We start from the raw sequence: 14,417 nt of genomic DNA, 5'->3' as shown, positions 1-14,417 counted from the left end.
TCCAAAACTGCTTTCAGATTACCTGTCCTTGCTATAGAAGCCTCTATCCTTTCCTCCAAATCCAATGTTTGCGTACAACTTCCCCATGCAGGATACTTAAAAAAACTTTCTCAAATCTAAGAACTTTTCCAGATCATCTTGTTTTGTGCCACTGAAAGAATGCGTCTTTTTCCTTTTTTTTTTTTTTTTTTGTTAATTGGCTCCTCTAGGCCTGTACATGAGCTTCCCTATAATACACTTAACTCAATAAATGTCCCTCATATTTATTATACTTCTTCCTCATACAAAGCATCTACATGCAAAATAAATGCACAACATCTGTGCTAGTATAATCTTTCCTCCTTTTTCACATTTTGCACTGTGACTTCTAAATGTGCATTATCCCTCTGTGGAGATAAATGAGCACAACCTACAGGAGAGTGAATAAACTACTTCATCAATTAATTTACAGTTTGCACACTGATTCATCATGTTTAGGAGTTAATACTTCCTTCCCACTCATGTTAAATGGGAAATCATGATGGTGCCATACATCAAATCAGAGGCCTTTTACTCCCCCAGGTTTCTTCTACTTCTTTTACAGTGAGATACCCTTGCAACTACGATCATGCACCTTACTAGGATAAAGCTTATCCACTCAGCTTACAGTGCTGATGCAAAAAAGCTGTCACTCGATGTCTGCAGCACTTTGTACATGACATAATACCGCCTACCTTCTTTTCTAAGCACAGTTACATTAACCATTACTCACCGAAATCTTTCTATACCTCAAACAGGAAGCGAATGAGGGTAGAATAGCACATAACTTACCACTAAGGGTTTTAAAATCATGAAGTTAATGTGATTTTCTACAAAATTAATCACTGGAGAACATATAGCAGCACAGAGAAATGTTTAACTGTGTAAAAAAGAAGAACTATGGACCACTAAACTCCTCCTAGTATGCCATGCAGCCTAAATATATTGGAGGAATTGTCTGTGCATGCAGTCTTTCAGCCTGTCCCATACTCAGAACTGGCACCTTTTCAGCTAACCACAGTGTTTTCCTTTAAATTTCTCATTACCTGGCTATATGTCACAACTTCACTTGTCACCCCAGTTTACCTTCCTTACCACAAATTGTTTGCCTTTGCCCTGAGTTTCCTTCGACTCTTCCCATTCCTTTCCATCATATTTCTACTATGCTTATCAAAAAGTTAGTATCCATTTTGTTATTATTGCAATTAAGAAAAAAACAGTAGTCAGACTTTTAAAATTAAAGATACAAATTAAAGATCCTTTCTTTGCTGGTTAGGTACTTGAATTAAAATGTGTAGCAAGAGCCACAGAATGCATGTTGCAGCTTCTGCATAAGTTCTCTTAGCACCTCCCCAGATCTGACTTGACAGTTTTTACAATGATTCATAAGTATCTCACACCAATCGAGTTTCCAAAGAAATATTGTTAATTATACTCAAGTTTCTAACGTTAACACCTGGATACAAAACCTTAGATTTATTCTATTAAACACATTATAGAATGTATATATGACCAATCACTTGTCTGATATAAACTTTCCTAAAAATAATAGGAACTGGAATGGCACAGAGGTTATTTTAGTTGAATTTTCACACAGTAAGAGATTGCTGAAAGAAGAGAGAACAGCAAAATTAGTAAGTATGATTCTACTGTGCTCTTATCATCAGCTTTACTCTAATGTTTCTCGGGAAACTTCCCTTAGTACTTCCCTTAGTTCTTTGCAGTGCATTTCTAAGTATGTGTACATACCGCATATCTTCTAGTTTCAGTTGTTAGCTTTTACAGGTATTCTTTTACCTGTATAAAAGGATATACAATTTTGAAGAGACAAAAAATAGATAATTTTCAGCTTCTCAGGAATAGAATAAAATCTTTTTGTGGCACTGTGTGGAAGATTTTCTTTCCAAAATCCTAAGCAAAGAATTTTACGTTTAAGAGATTTGACTTTGGGTATCCCTAAGAGTGGCCGTATCAAAAACTTCCAGGTGAAAAAAATCTGTAATAGTTCAAATTCTTTGGAAAAAAAAAATAAAATAAAATAAAAAAAAATAAAAAAAAAAAATCAGTGTTTCCTTCTCTTGTACAACTGACAAAAAAGTAATTTTAAGTAAATTCTTCAGGTTTCACAATCATTTCAAAGAAGTGACACCTACAATTTATAAGGACAAACTTGAAAAAAAATCAAAGAAAAAGTTGCATATAGTTTTGGCAGAGAAAAAAAAAAAAGACATGGAAAATGAGATACAAGAGGTTTGTAAACAAGGTATCCTTTCTTGCAAGTTGGGCAGAAGCTTACAAATTCCTCTTCACTTGTTGTATTTATACTCTGACCCAATAAAGCTTCAGATATGAAGGCCGATTGACAACCTGAATTTACAAACTTGGACTTACTACACAGGCTTAACAGGTTAATTAATATTAACTTCTTCGTCCCAGGTGATGTAAAATTGGAGTTAATTATACAGGTGATGTATGATATACAGGGGAGTCACATACAAGGGGGAACCTGTATTAAGCAAACCAATAAGTCTGTAACCTCTGAGTACTTCTGAGTTGGTGAAGAAGCAAGGAGGGATAATGTGGACAGGAAGAAAGGATAAAAAGGCTGCATTCTCTGACAGTTTGAGAGACCATATGGGAACATGCCCCCAGCAGACTCTCCCTGTATGCAAATAAAGTAAGCTAAAGACTCTCTTTTCTTGGGATAAAGATAATTGAGCAAGCCTATTTGAGCAAAAGAAAATTCCGAACAAGAATAAACCTTTATCACGAGCAGTACTAAAGCAAAGGATGTCTGACTTGAAGAATATGTCCCTAAAATCGTGTTCACATCCTTTCATTAATTCCGATCTTGTTTCATTTGCATCTGAAATTAATGTTCTAGTATATACCAGGCTGTGATTCCTAGTGGACGGAAAAATAACAAAGATGCCAGCCACAGCATTAGTAGCGGCAAGATGAACAATGTCACAAATCAGACTAATAACCATGACACTTTCTGCCCAGTCTGAGATATCATCTGCAAATCTGCACGGACAAACTAAGCACAGAACTGCAAAAGAGCCTTAAGGGTGCTGTCATGATGCTGGAAAAGAAATCAAGGCCCTGAAGGGTTGGGTGAGGGGAAGATAGTGGTGTTATGAAAGTGAGACATGGACAATGAAAGCTTACAACACTAAGAAAGCGGGTATTTTATCTTACTGCTCTTTCCAATCTTCAGTTAAGAATATTCCCAAGCATGCCACATAAAGCTATATATAAACCAAGATCTATGCACGAATATTTAAAATATATACTGGAGGGAAACAGCAAACAAACAGAGAATTTATATATATATATATATATATATATATATATATATATATATTTTAAATCTACAGCAAATAATTTTAAAATGTGTTTACTGTTTTCACATATTTGGCATAGGCAGAAAATGCACACTGTTCATTTTCACAGTAATCAAATGTATGTTGTCCATTAGGAGACACCATCATCACTGATAAGTGCTTAAAAAAAAAAAAAAAAAAAAAAAAAAAGAGTTCAAATTCTATGGGAATTTCCTGAACGTTGAAATTCACTTCCATTCCACGAGAGAAACTGGCCTTTCGAAAATGACTACAAAAATAACTAATATTAAAACATCCTCATCTAAGTGCTGGTCTTTCTATAAACCTAGAAATCTCTCCCTTCTGGCTCAAAAAATGCAGCTTTGGGTTTTCAGATAACATACTTTATGATTTAAGGGTTAACTGTAACTTTTTTTTTTCTTTTTAATCTGTCTTGTGGCCTTGGAGTGCGAAACAGCTTGGGTCTCAAACTGTTGTCTGCAAGCATTTCCAGACACAGGCTACTCTTACTTAGACAAATTATTTAAATATGAGTATTATTTATCATCACTGGTTTTTATTCCTGTTAGGAGAAGTAAGCACAGAATGCTCCTTTGTAAAACACAGCAAGGCACAAGTAGCAGTGAAACATATTCACATCACTTTTTCTTTCTGATGCCCTCATCTTACAGTCCAAACCTCTCCCTCCAGTCCCACTCCACGCAATTGCTGTCTGGCTTTTATCCAATTATACTCCTTCATCTCCTATTGCAAAGGTACGTTCTCTAATTTTAGATCTGTAAGCATGGACCTAGGAAATAAATATTATCTTCATTCATGTTAATTCACTTACATTTTGTTTTCTGCAACAACAGGCTATACAATTCATAGGCTTTAGCTGCAGAATGTGAATTACAGTGTAGGATGTGGAAACACACACACAAAACTAGGAAACACACAGAGAGAAAATGGCTTGTATGTGACCACTATTTGCCAAGACAGGATTTGGTCTTTTCTACCAGTAGTATGAATAGCTCCACATTGTTATTAGGCATCAAAACACTACACAGTAAGCATATGTTATACTGGACATCGTCCCCAGAACTGCACACCAAGACTAACTTCAATCTACACCTGACCATTTTTGGATGAGGATGTAATATGCAATCAAAAAGCTGTCTTGGTAGCAATCCCTGTAGGCAAAATAAGAGCACAGAGTCAGGGATTATGAAACTAGAACTTATTCTGGGCCTAAGAAAATAGCTGATTTCTCCAGTTTTTCTCTCTCCTGTTCCAGCTTCCTTATCCAGAATCTTCATTCAGACTCTGTCCTCACTTCTCCCATGTAACTTTGGTCTCATGTGTTAAAATGACTGAAACCAGCAAAGAGAACATAGAATATAGTTGTCCCATTTAAGTTCAAAAACAGCTTACTTTAACAATATTTTTTAGATTAAATCTTTTGTAAATGATATGCAGATATTTATTGCAGGACAGCAGTACAGACTAATGACAATTCAAGGCTCAGACAAGGCTCCTTTTCTGATTTTATATATCTGGTTGCCCAAAGTCAGCTCTTGTTTAGGAGACAGATGAGAGGGCAGTGAGGCAGAAGTGGCAGCCTGAAGAAGAGATCTATGTTGCGAAGAAGATGGAGATGACCTAAAAGTGAATGACTGGGTGGAACAATTTGCTGAGTTGAGTGAAACACCACAGGGAGTGATGAGCCTTGAAGGCAGGTTAGAGAGCCCCACCAAAAATCTAAAATTGCCACTGGCAGAGCAATAAAGTCTATTGTCAGGTCCTTCTCCCTTCCTCCTCCATCCTACATTTCCAGTTCATTGTTTCCAGCCTCAAGAAACAGGAGCATTATGTGTCACTAATACTTCACAAGAATAGAAAAAAATATAAGAGGAAAAGGGAAGGCATGGCTGTACTATTTTTACTGACAGAGAAGAAAGGAGTAAAATATAGACCTCAGAGCTCATCCTGGCTCCTCTCTGTCTCAAAGCCTTACTTAAATTGATAACAGGACTCATTACTCTTAATACAATCAAGTACAGCATCAAAACTAAACGATTACACTTGAAATGAAGCAAGGACAATACACCACTTCCTCTCCTCGGGTACTGGTCTCAAGTTCTCTCTTGTAGAACAGCAGATCCCAGATGAGTTTTTGACAGCAAGGCCGTCTCCCTCTCCAATTGCTGGAGAGATTATGATAAGAATAACCAAACAGAGGGAAAGGGCATCTTTATTTTATGACTTCTGGTCTACTGCCAACAGTCAAAAGCGAGACTCTTTTCTGCGTGTTCCTTGTGTGCATTTGAGCTTTGTTATGGTGTTTTTTGTTTTGTTTTTTTTTTTTTTTTTTGGGGGGGGGAGTGGTTGTTTTTGTTTTGTTTTTAAATGACATAAGCAGTAGGCCTTCAACTACTTCTCTGATGGAAGAAAACATACCTTAATACTGAACTAGAAATCATCTACTTTGGGCAATTTGAGAGAGCCATATTACTCTAACATCATGCTGGGATCCTGTAAATTATCTCCCAGGTATTACAGATACAGTGGAACAAGATCTTTCCAGTCATTAAGCTATTACTTTTTAATAACAGAAAAAAAACCCCTACAGTTGTATAATCGTTTCTGTTGCTCTCCACTGAGCTCGCAGTTCATCAGTGCCCTAGCACAGAAGTTCAAACGATCAAATGCAAATTGCACAGGTTCAGAGGCACCAGAAAAATAGCATTTGGCTGATCTCCTACTATATGGAGGACAAAAAGAATTGCTTTTTACAAAATGACCTTCTAAAGGTTCATTTAAAAGAATTTTCTGAAGTTTCTGGGCAAGTTCCTCCTTAACATTCTTATTAATTTCCCTACAATATTTTATAATGCTATGGTACACTATAGTTTTGTATATAGTGCACTGCATACACTATCAGCCTAGAAAAGAAGACAGGTGTAACAACCCTTTCAATTAGGGTTGTTCAGCTGCTGTTTTAACAAAGACAGAAGAAAAACATGCTTTAGCTCACATCACCTACTTCGGGCAATTCAATTCTTTCAAGTAATTGAATATTTTATTTTTAGTCTGCTTCCAAAGACTAATTAATTTGCTTTACACCTGACCTTCACCTTGACACACACTCTTGCAGGGGTAATAAGGGTTTTAAAATAAAAAGTATATAGGTAACAATTCTTAAATCTGTCTCTTCAAGCGGTACGTACTTAGCCACTATTTTGGTTCCTGAATTGCAGGAACCTGCAGCATTCAGAGCAAATTCGAGTTCAGTAAAATTATCCGTAAGAAACAAGCAACTGTCAACATGATTCATTCAGTCAACTTTTGAAGGACTTTTGACTGAAACAAAGAGCACAAGGTATGCATCATTCCCATAATGCTGTTTCAAAAAACGGCTTCTTGGTAAATAGCCTGAGGCCCTGAGCAAAACGATGCTATAGTAAGGCACAAAAAGAAAACTAATTACTTTTCAGCATCCGACTCCCAGATTTGTATGCCCCAGCGGAACACAACACTAAGACACATGCAAACTACAGAAAGTTCCCTCTGTCAAGTCTCTGTTTATCAGTTAGATCTGAACAGACCACTAATTTATACTTAGGTCAACACAATTTGTTATCAAATCATGCTACAGTACTAAGACCCAAAGTATGTTTGGGGAGGTACTAGAGGAGAAGGCCAGCAAGGTACTTCCTGTACTAATAAATAATTAAACATTCCTCAACAGAATTCCTGATACTACAATGATGGCCCTTTTATGAGCAACACATGCTCCAAATGGGATTAGTAAAGTCACTGAAAAGTGAAAATGCCAGCACATTTGCATTCCCATTGCTGCTGGCACTAGCTCAAAGAACAGGCATGAGCAAGGGAAGGAATTATCTGGGAGAAAACTGCAAGAAAGCATTCCAATCTTGCTGTATTTCCAGCAGCAATCCTTCCTGGCTCAAAGCCCACAAGAAGTAATTCCAAGTATCTTCCTTAGTACAAAGTATTTCTGTACTAAGAAACGTTTATTGAGATTAAACTGAGCTCAGCTGTGAGTAAAAAAACATTTGCAATTTCAGTTTTTATAAACAGTCTAAAGCTTGAATTTCCAAATTGAGTAACTTCAATTCAAAATCTGTCTAGAAATGTCTGCAATGACATCCCTTGTGACAATCCATCTTCCTCTTAAAGAACAATTAGGACAAAAAAAAAAACAAAAAAACAGTTCTGCCAAGGAAACCTGGTTCCATTTGTAGGAATCCTCAGGATCTGTGAGAACCTGTTGTGTGATGCTAAGAGCCTCACACATGCATCTCCATCCTACACAGTGCCTCTGAAGTGGTCAACTGGGCCAAATACATTCATATCGTGTGTGTGTTTTATATTAAGTGGGAGAGAAATTGTGTCATTTAGGGAGATTTGAAAGCTTTACAGAACTTAGAGGTACACCAGTATGCCACGCTTTACCTTTCAAAATCAAAAGCTTACTAAAACAGAAAAAAAAAAGGATAGTAATCCTCTGTCTCTTCTTCTAGGGTTTAATTATATGATTTAAACATACAGAATATTTTCCACAGACGTGACACAGAGAAAAGCTGCACTTAGAAACTCCAGAATCAGCAGAGGAATCATTTACATGGTAAGCCTGGGGAAACAAAACAAAATAAAGACTGTCTGAAAATGAAGTCATGGATGCTTTGATCCACAGGTCTGGACAGGCAAGAATTTCCATCCTAAGGTGAATCAAGGCCTTAAGGATCTAGCCTTCATATGTAAGGCATCAGTTTTCAGACTGCAGAGGCTGACTCTATCCAGCAACCTCTCTAGTCCCAAGGTAGCACTTTTATTCTCCTCTTAAGCGCAGCTGTGCATGTGCATGCACATGGGCAAATGTACATATGCATGTGTGTACACATGTGCACATGAAACAACTGAACAACCATTTTCTTGGCAAATAAGCCCTGAGTAGCATAATACAGAAGCTTTTGGAAGCATGGAAAACTTATAAAGTAAGCTTGATTCCCAAGCTCAAAAGTTTGGGAATCTCCAGAGCTCCCGAACAGTCATCAAATATCAGCTCCTGACAGGAGCATTAGTCTGCTCCATGGATACTTCCCTTTTTTCTTAGGACAAAGTACAGCATTTTGTATTATAAACAAATAAACAAACAAAAACGATCAGCACACACACAAATAACCACGTGCCAGTCCCTTCATAAAATAAATACTTTAAAAATAAAATACACATGAACAAAAGCCAAACCCAAAATGGCAAAGCAACTTAAAACGCCGGTAGTGCATTTAAAAAATTCTGTTCCTGATGGCAGAAGAATATTTCAAAGCACAACACATGTTTCTCAGAAGAAAGTGCTAGCATAGTTTGTTTTTTTGTTAAATATAAAATTCCAAGTGTAAATTGAACACAAGAGTGGTAATATAAAATGGCATTTTCTTACTCAGCAGATTTACTCCTCACGTGTAGCTTGACGTGAGTAATTAAGAAGTTTTTATTCTTTTGAGAGTCTGCTTACCTTGCTCAATTGTAAGCACTTAGCAGAAAGCTAGTTTTCTGCTGCACAACATCTACAGAATTACTTGCTAAATTCTCCCAATTTATACTCTTACAGATCCCCCAAAGTTCATGACACTGCCAAAGAGAACAAATACGGAGAGAAGAGGGATGTCTGGCACAAGTCTCAACAGGGAGAAGCTTAATAAGGTTGTAAAGACTTGAAAACTTGCTGAATTTGTAGAGTTAGCAGCTAGAAAAGTATGCTAGCTGCATTGCTGTAAGGTGATATAAAGCTTCCTGACAGTTGAAACAGTAAGACATAAAAGTAGCATAATATTAAAGAATGTTTAAGAAAAATATATAAAAGAAAATACTGACAAAATTATAGCAGAATCCTCAGTTTGTTCCTAAAGCTTTAACCAGCTTTTTTCTTCACAGAAAAATCTTTTGGATTTCTGGAAAAAAAAGAGAAAAAAAAACAAAGAAAAAAAAAAAAAAGAAAAAACCTCATTATGTGTTTATGAAAGAAAGCACCCTCTCTGGAATATTCTTCACAAATACTGTTCACAATAGTGCCCATTATGTATATATTGTTACCCTTTTTGGTTCTTAAATCACTATATACATTTAGCTTGACCATACATACCAGTTTCTACTTCTTGTATCTTCTATTGTATATGCATACAATAACCATTTGTAAATACGGCAATAGAAATGAGAAATAAATCATGAAATGTAAACAGTATTCCAAAGGTTCTTTGCACTGATTTTCAGTGACTTTAGGAGAATCTTTCCCACAGGAGCTACTAAGGAATAATAAATGCCTAACAAGGAAAAGCAGGTTTTAGCAGGAGCAGACCTGCAGAGGGAAGCATTCCTGAGGCCAGGGGAAGAGTATGTGTAAGTCTCATAGAAATTCAAGGGAGGATGAGCTGGCCACAAAGCAACACTTTCTTAATGGAGATACACGGGGTGAGAGGGGAGAAACCATAGCAATCTCATATGATTTTCATTCTCCACATGGCATATGTAGTATCACAGCAGAGAAGAAGGAAAACAGGTACACCTGAGCACAGTGAAATGTACACAGTGAATTTGTATAGGCTTTATGCCTATGTAAGACAATTATCAGATAGCTGAGGTATCAACTATCTTGTTAGATATGTATGCTGGCAGCTTCCAGAAGCAGTGTACACTGTAAGTAAGCTGCTGTCTCCTTAGGACCACCAATTTCCTTTTCCCCAAAAAAGCATTTATACCATATCAGTGGGTCAGCCTGCAAGTGAAATATAGAAGCTGAAAATGTAACAGCCTTGGGCAAAAGAAAAGATAAGACATTCCTTAACTAATCCCCTCTAAAAACAGTGCCTATAACCCAAGGTGTTCTTATCTAAGTTAATAGCTTGGAAGAGCTGAGGACCTCAGAACAAAGCAAGAGAGCAAGTCTTTCTGCATGGTTTCAGTGATTAGAGAGGAAACAATCCTGCTTTACACAACCTCCAGTTCCTTGAGTAGTGGTCTTTACTAGTAAACACACAGCCATGCCTAATATTCTGTGCTCCACTAAAAGAGTAAGTCAAATAAAAGAGAACTCAGAACAGAGGATAAGAACACCTAGGGATTATAGAGCTATCCATATATGAGAAGGAACAAAAATCTGCACATGTAATTTGACTAAGAGCATGTACATGCAAAAGATGATACAGGAATGGATGCAGTCACCTGCAATTACATGAGGCTAGCAAAACAAACTGAAGTGACAATGTGGGCTGTATTTATTTTTTTTTTTTTACTTCAAAACACCTCAGCATTGGAGTGATCTCAAACTGGGAATGAAGAAAGCCCTAAAAACAGTTATGTGATCTTATATTAGTGGCTCAGGGCAGGTGGATTCGCTGTGACTAAACAAGACATGCATCCAAATCCAGACTGTGCGTTTATGATTAGTAACTACACTGCAAGGAAGAGGGGAATCTCCCTTGCATGTCCCAGCTGAGGCAGCACTTCTATCTGCAACAAATATGCCTGGTAGCAACTATTCTTTTCCCCTGACTTGATTTTGTTCTTTCCACTTACCCTGTCACTCTCCTTCCTTATCAATCTGTGTGAGTTGATATCATTATTAATGGACAGTGCCCCTTGGGAGATATGCTTCACCATCTTGAATTTCTTATTTCTGTAACTTGTTGGGGAGGCAGGTGAAATTTAAGTCCTCTCTTCAACCAAATGAGTGTGGTAACAGCAAATGAGACTTCAGAGACAGTGAAATCATTTCACAAAAGGCAAATTTAAATTACCTAACACAGCAACAGTCCTTCCCACACCACAGTTTAATATGAGAAGTAGTAACTTTTCAGCATCTTGAAGAATAGAGTAGAATGGCTTTCCTCTGACACAAACAGCCTATTGTCTCCCACAAGAATATTAAACAATGCTATCCACAGAAAAGGCCACAAAGCCTTTGCTATGTTGATCCACTATAATCAGAAATCTATACCAGTATAAATCTGTCTCTCTGATTCAAAGTCTTCTAAGGCAGCATTTAATTATGGCTCTTAAACAAAATAGAGAAGGAGAAAACAACCAGAGCAACAAAACCACGCAGAATGAGACCAAATCAACCATGCGTGTTTGAGAAGTATCTGATTTTGAAAGCACTTTCCGTGAGCACAGAAACATCCAGCTTTTCTCTCCTTGCCTGCACACGGCAACAGACATGAGAAATGAGCTTGGGGGAGGGTCTCTCTGGACAATCCGTGCTCCAGTAACACAGTTTTCGATAAGCAAATACCAGGAAAAAAAAAAAAAGCCTTACAATTTTAGGCGTTCTAATCACATTCTTTAGTACCTCGTTCGCTCTCTCACCCCACCCCTTCTCCCCCTCGAACAGCACAGACCCGGCCATACGGCTCTCTTCCTCAGATCTCTTCCGCCAGTCTCAAGTCCTTTGCCGCTGGCCTGCCCTCCCGCCACAATATCCTCGGTAGGACTACAGCGACATCCTCTTTACACCCTAGGATTACTCGAGCAGTTTTCACAGAAGCCCTTCCCGCCAGATCTGTGAAGAGCTGCTTCCTGACATCAGAAAAGTTAGACAAAGACCATTTTCACCGCGTAAATCACACCATCTCTGTAGGCCGGTACTGGGTTGTTCCTGCTCCGCTCCCGTTGCCGCTTTGTCCCCGGGCCCCAGGCACAGCCGACAGATGTTTTTAAGAAGTCCGACATCTGCGAGCAGCCCCAAACCTCGTGCCTTTCTCCTAGCCCTTCTCTGGGAATACTTCTCCCCTCTCCCCGCGCAGATCCCCTTTCCCTCTGTGTCTTTATCCTGCTTACCAGTATCCGCTGCTCTCCCTTTCTCCAAGATTCAGCCTCTCCTTCCCAACCCCCGCCCTCTCCTGGCTACTCCTGACGTGCCCCTCCTCCTCTCTCCGCGCTCTTTCCCCTCAAGCTGCCTTCCTTTGGGAAGGCCCGGTTTAGTGCGCTACGCGATTGTGAAGGGGGACGGCGTACTCCGAGGTGGCAGCAGCCGGTACTGTCACGGCACCGCTGCCACCACCAGTCCCCCCACATACTGCCGCCATCTCGGTCTCTCCCGAGTCTGCTCCTGTAGCCAGGACTCCCGAGGGTGCTCAGCCACTCTCCTTTCATACCCGCGGCACTGGGTTCCACCCTCGATTCATGCTGCGGTTGTTCGCGGACCCCTCCTCGGCCCCTCACCCGGCGTCTTCCAGAGAGACCCCGGATAGGTCCTCCCTCCGCCGAGCCTCGGAGGTGCGGGACTGGACTGGGCCGTTCCCACTGTCCGTCTTTCTGCAGTGAAGCTTTCCGTGGGGATGCCAGGTTGTGACAACTTTGCTGCTCAGTGTGAATGCCAGCTTCGTGCTGGACGATACACTGAGGCAGAACATAAGTAGCAGCATGAATTACTGGTTCGTGGCTGGTTGCTGAAGGCTTTGCTGAAAACGGTGTTGCAGTATAGCATCTGCTGTTGTTCTATGGAACCCTCGCTTACAGTTATATGTATCTCCATACTATAATGAGTTTCTGAGCACTAAAGACCAAATTTCGCATAGGCTAAGTGCTTCCTTATTTCTAGACTCTAAAAAGCCTCCATTCTGTTTAATTTCCTGCTGTGCCCTAAATAATGGATATCCCCAATAGCGGGCAGAACCTCAGCTTCAAATATGAAAATAATGGACTGGAAGCAACTTTCTGTGCCACTCTTGCCTCCTTTTAGTGCAAGAATATAAGCAAGCGTCTACCTATTCAGAACTGTGAATCATGGAATCACTTAGGTTAGTTGAAGACCTCTAAGGTCATCAAGTCCAACCATTCGATCACTGGGCTGAATCTGGAAAAAGACTGGAGGACCAGGAACAGGGTAAAACCCTCTGTTTGTATCTAGAGTTACATTCATAGTAAGTTAAAAAGTGGCAGAAAGTTAATGTCATAAGCAACAGTGAAAGTGTAGACTGAAAAATCCACAAAAATCTGATTTCTAGTCCACAAAAAAAAAAAAAAAAAAAAAAAAAAAAAGAATTTGCAGTTTTTGGAAGAAGGGTCAGGATACCCAGAAAGAGTATAACAATGTCAATAGCAAGAGTAAGGCCAAGGAAAAGCTCTTGTCATTTCTGAATGAGGCAGGGAATATTATCACTGAGGAAAAGGTTGGAGTCATCAATGCTTTCTTTACTTCTGTCTTTTATAGACAGTCCAGTTATCCTCAAGCTACTCAGCCCCCTAAGATGGAAGACAGTGATGGTGAGGTAAATCAACCCCCACAATTCAGGAGAAAACAGCTAGTGGCCTTCTACTGCACCTAGACCATCACAAGTATCTGGGACCGGATGGAATCCACATGAGGGTACTGAGGAAGCTGGTGAAAGTGATAGCCAAGACATTTTCCACCATCTATCAGAGGTTCTGCTTAACTGGAGAGGTCGCAGACAATGCTTACTAATGTGACACACATCTACAGGATAGGTCTGAAGGAGGATCCAGGAAATTACAGACCTGTCAGTCTGACCTCTGTATTGGGGAAGGTCATGGAGTGTATCATCTTGAGTGTGATTATGTGGCATGTACAAGACAACAAGGGGATCGGGCTTAGCTTATATGGGTTTATGAAAGGCAGTTCATATTTGTCCAAACTGATCTCGTTCTGTGACCAGGTAACCTGCCTGTAGATGAGAGAAAGCCTGTGGGTATAATCTACCAAGATTTTAGTAAAGCCTTTGACTTTGTTCCCCACAGTATTCTCCTGCAGAAGCTGGAAGTCTGTGGCTTGAGCCATATACTCCTCACTGGGTAAAAAACTATCTGAATGGCCAGGCCCAGAGGGTGGTGATGAGTGGAGTTAAATTCAGCTGGCAATTAGTCACTAGTGGTTTCTGGGGCTGACTCTTTAATCTTTATTGATAATTTGGATGAAAGGATTGAGTGTACCCTCAGTAAGTTTGTAGATGACAAGGAACTAGGAGGAAGTGTCGATCCGCCTCATGATAGGAAGGCCGTACAGAGAGATCTGGATAGGCTGGATCAATGCGA

The 14,417-nt window shown here is 39.3% G+C and overlaps 1 protein-coding gene across 4 annotated transcripts in view; it reads right to left on the bottom strand.

The window, feature by feature from the left end:
- Positions 1 to 12,298, bottom strand: part of LOC128091925 (ephrin type-B receptor 5) — a 70,594-nt gene extending 58,296 nt beyond the window's left edge. Inside the window, exons 1-2 of one of the 4 annotated variants that reach the window (XM_052705342.1) lie at positions 12,204 to 12,252; positions 9,246 to 9,322 (exon numbers count right to left, since the gene is read on the bottom strand). The gene's annotated coding sequence lies outside the window, so the exon portion shown is untranslated. Of the gene's footprint in view, positions 1 to 9,245; positions 9,323 to 11,764; positions 11,980 to 12,011; positions 12,174 to 12,203 lie in introns of those variants that run through there. The other 3 variants (XM_052705341.1, XM_052705344.1, XM_052705343.1) reach the window with 3 other exon arrangements.
- Positions 12,299 to 14,417: the final 2,119 nt, after the last annotated feature.

This window comes from Tympanuchus pallidicinctus, unplaced genomic scaffold (genome assembly GCF_026119805.1).
Source record: "Tympanuchus pallidicinctus isolate F22 unplaced genomic scaffold, pur_lepc_1.0 scaffold55, whole genome shotgun sequence".
Taxonomy (NCBI): Eukaryota; Metazoa; Chordata; class Aves; order Galliformes; family Phasianidae; genus Tympanuchus; species Tympanuchus pallidicinctus.
This window is presented reverse-complemented; position numbering and strand designations above follow the sequence as displayed.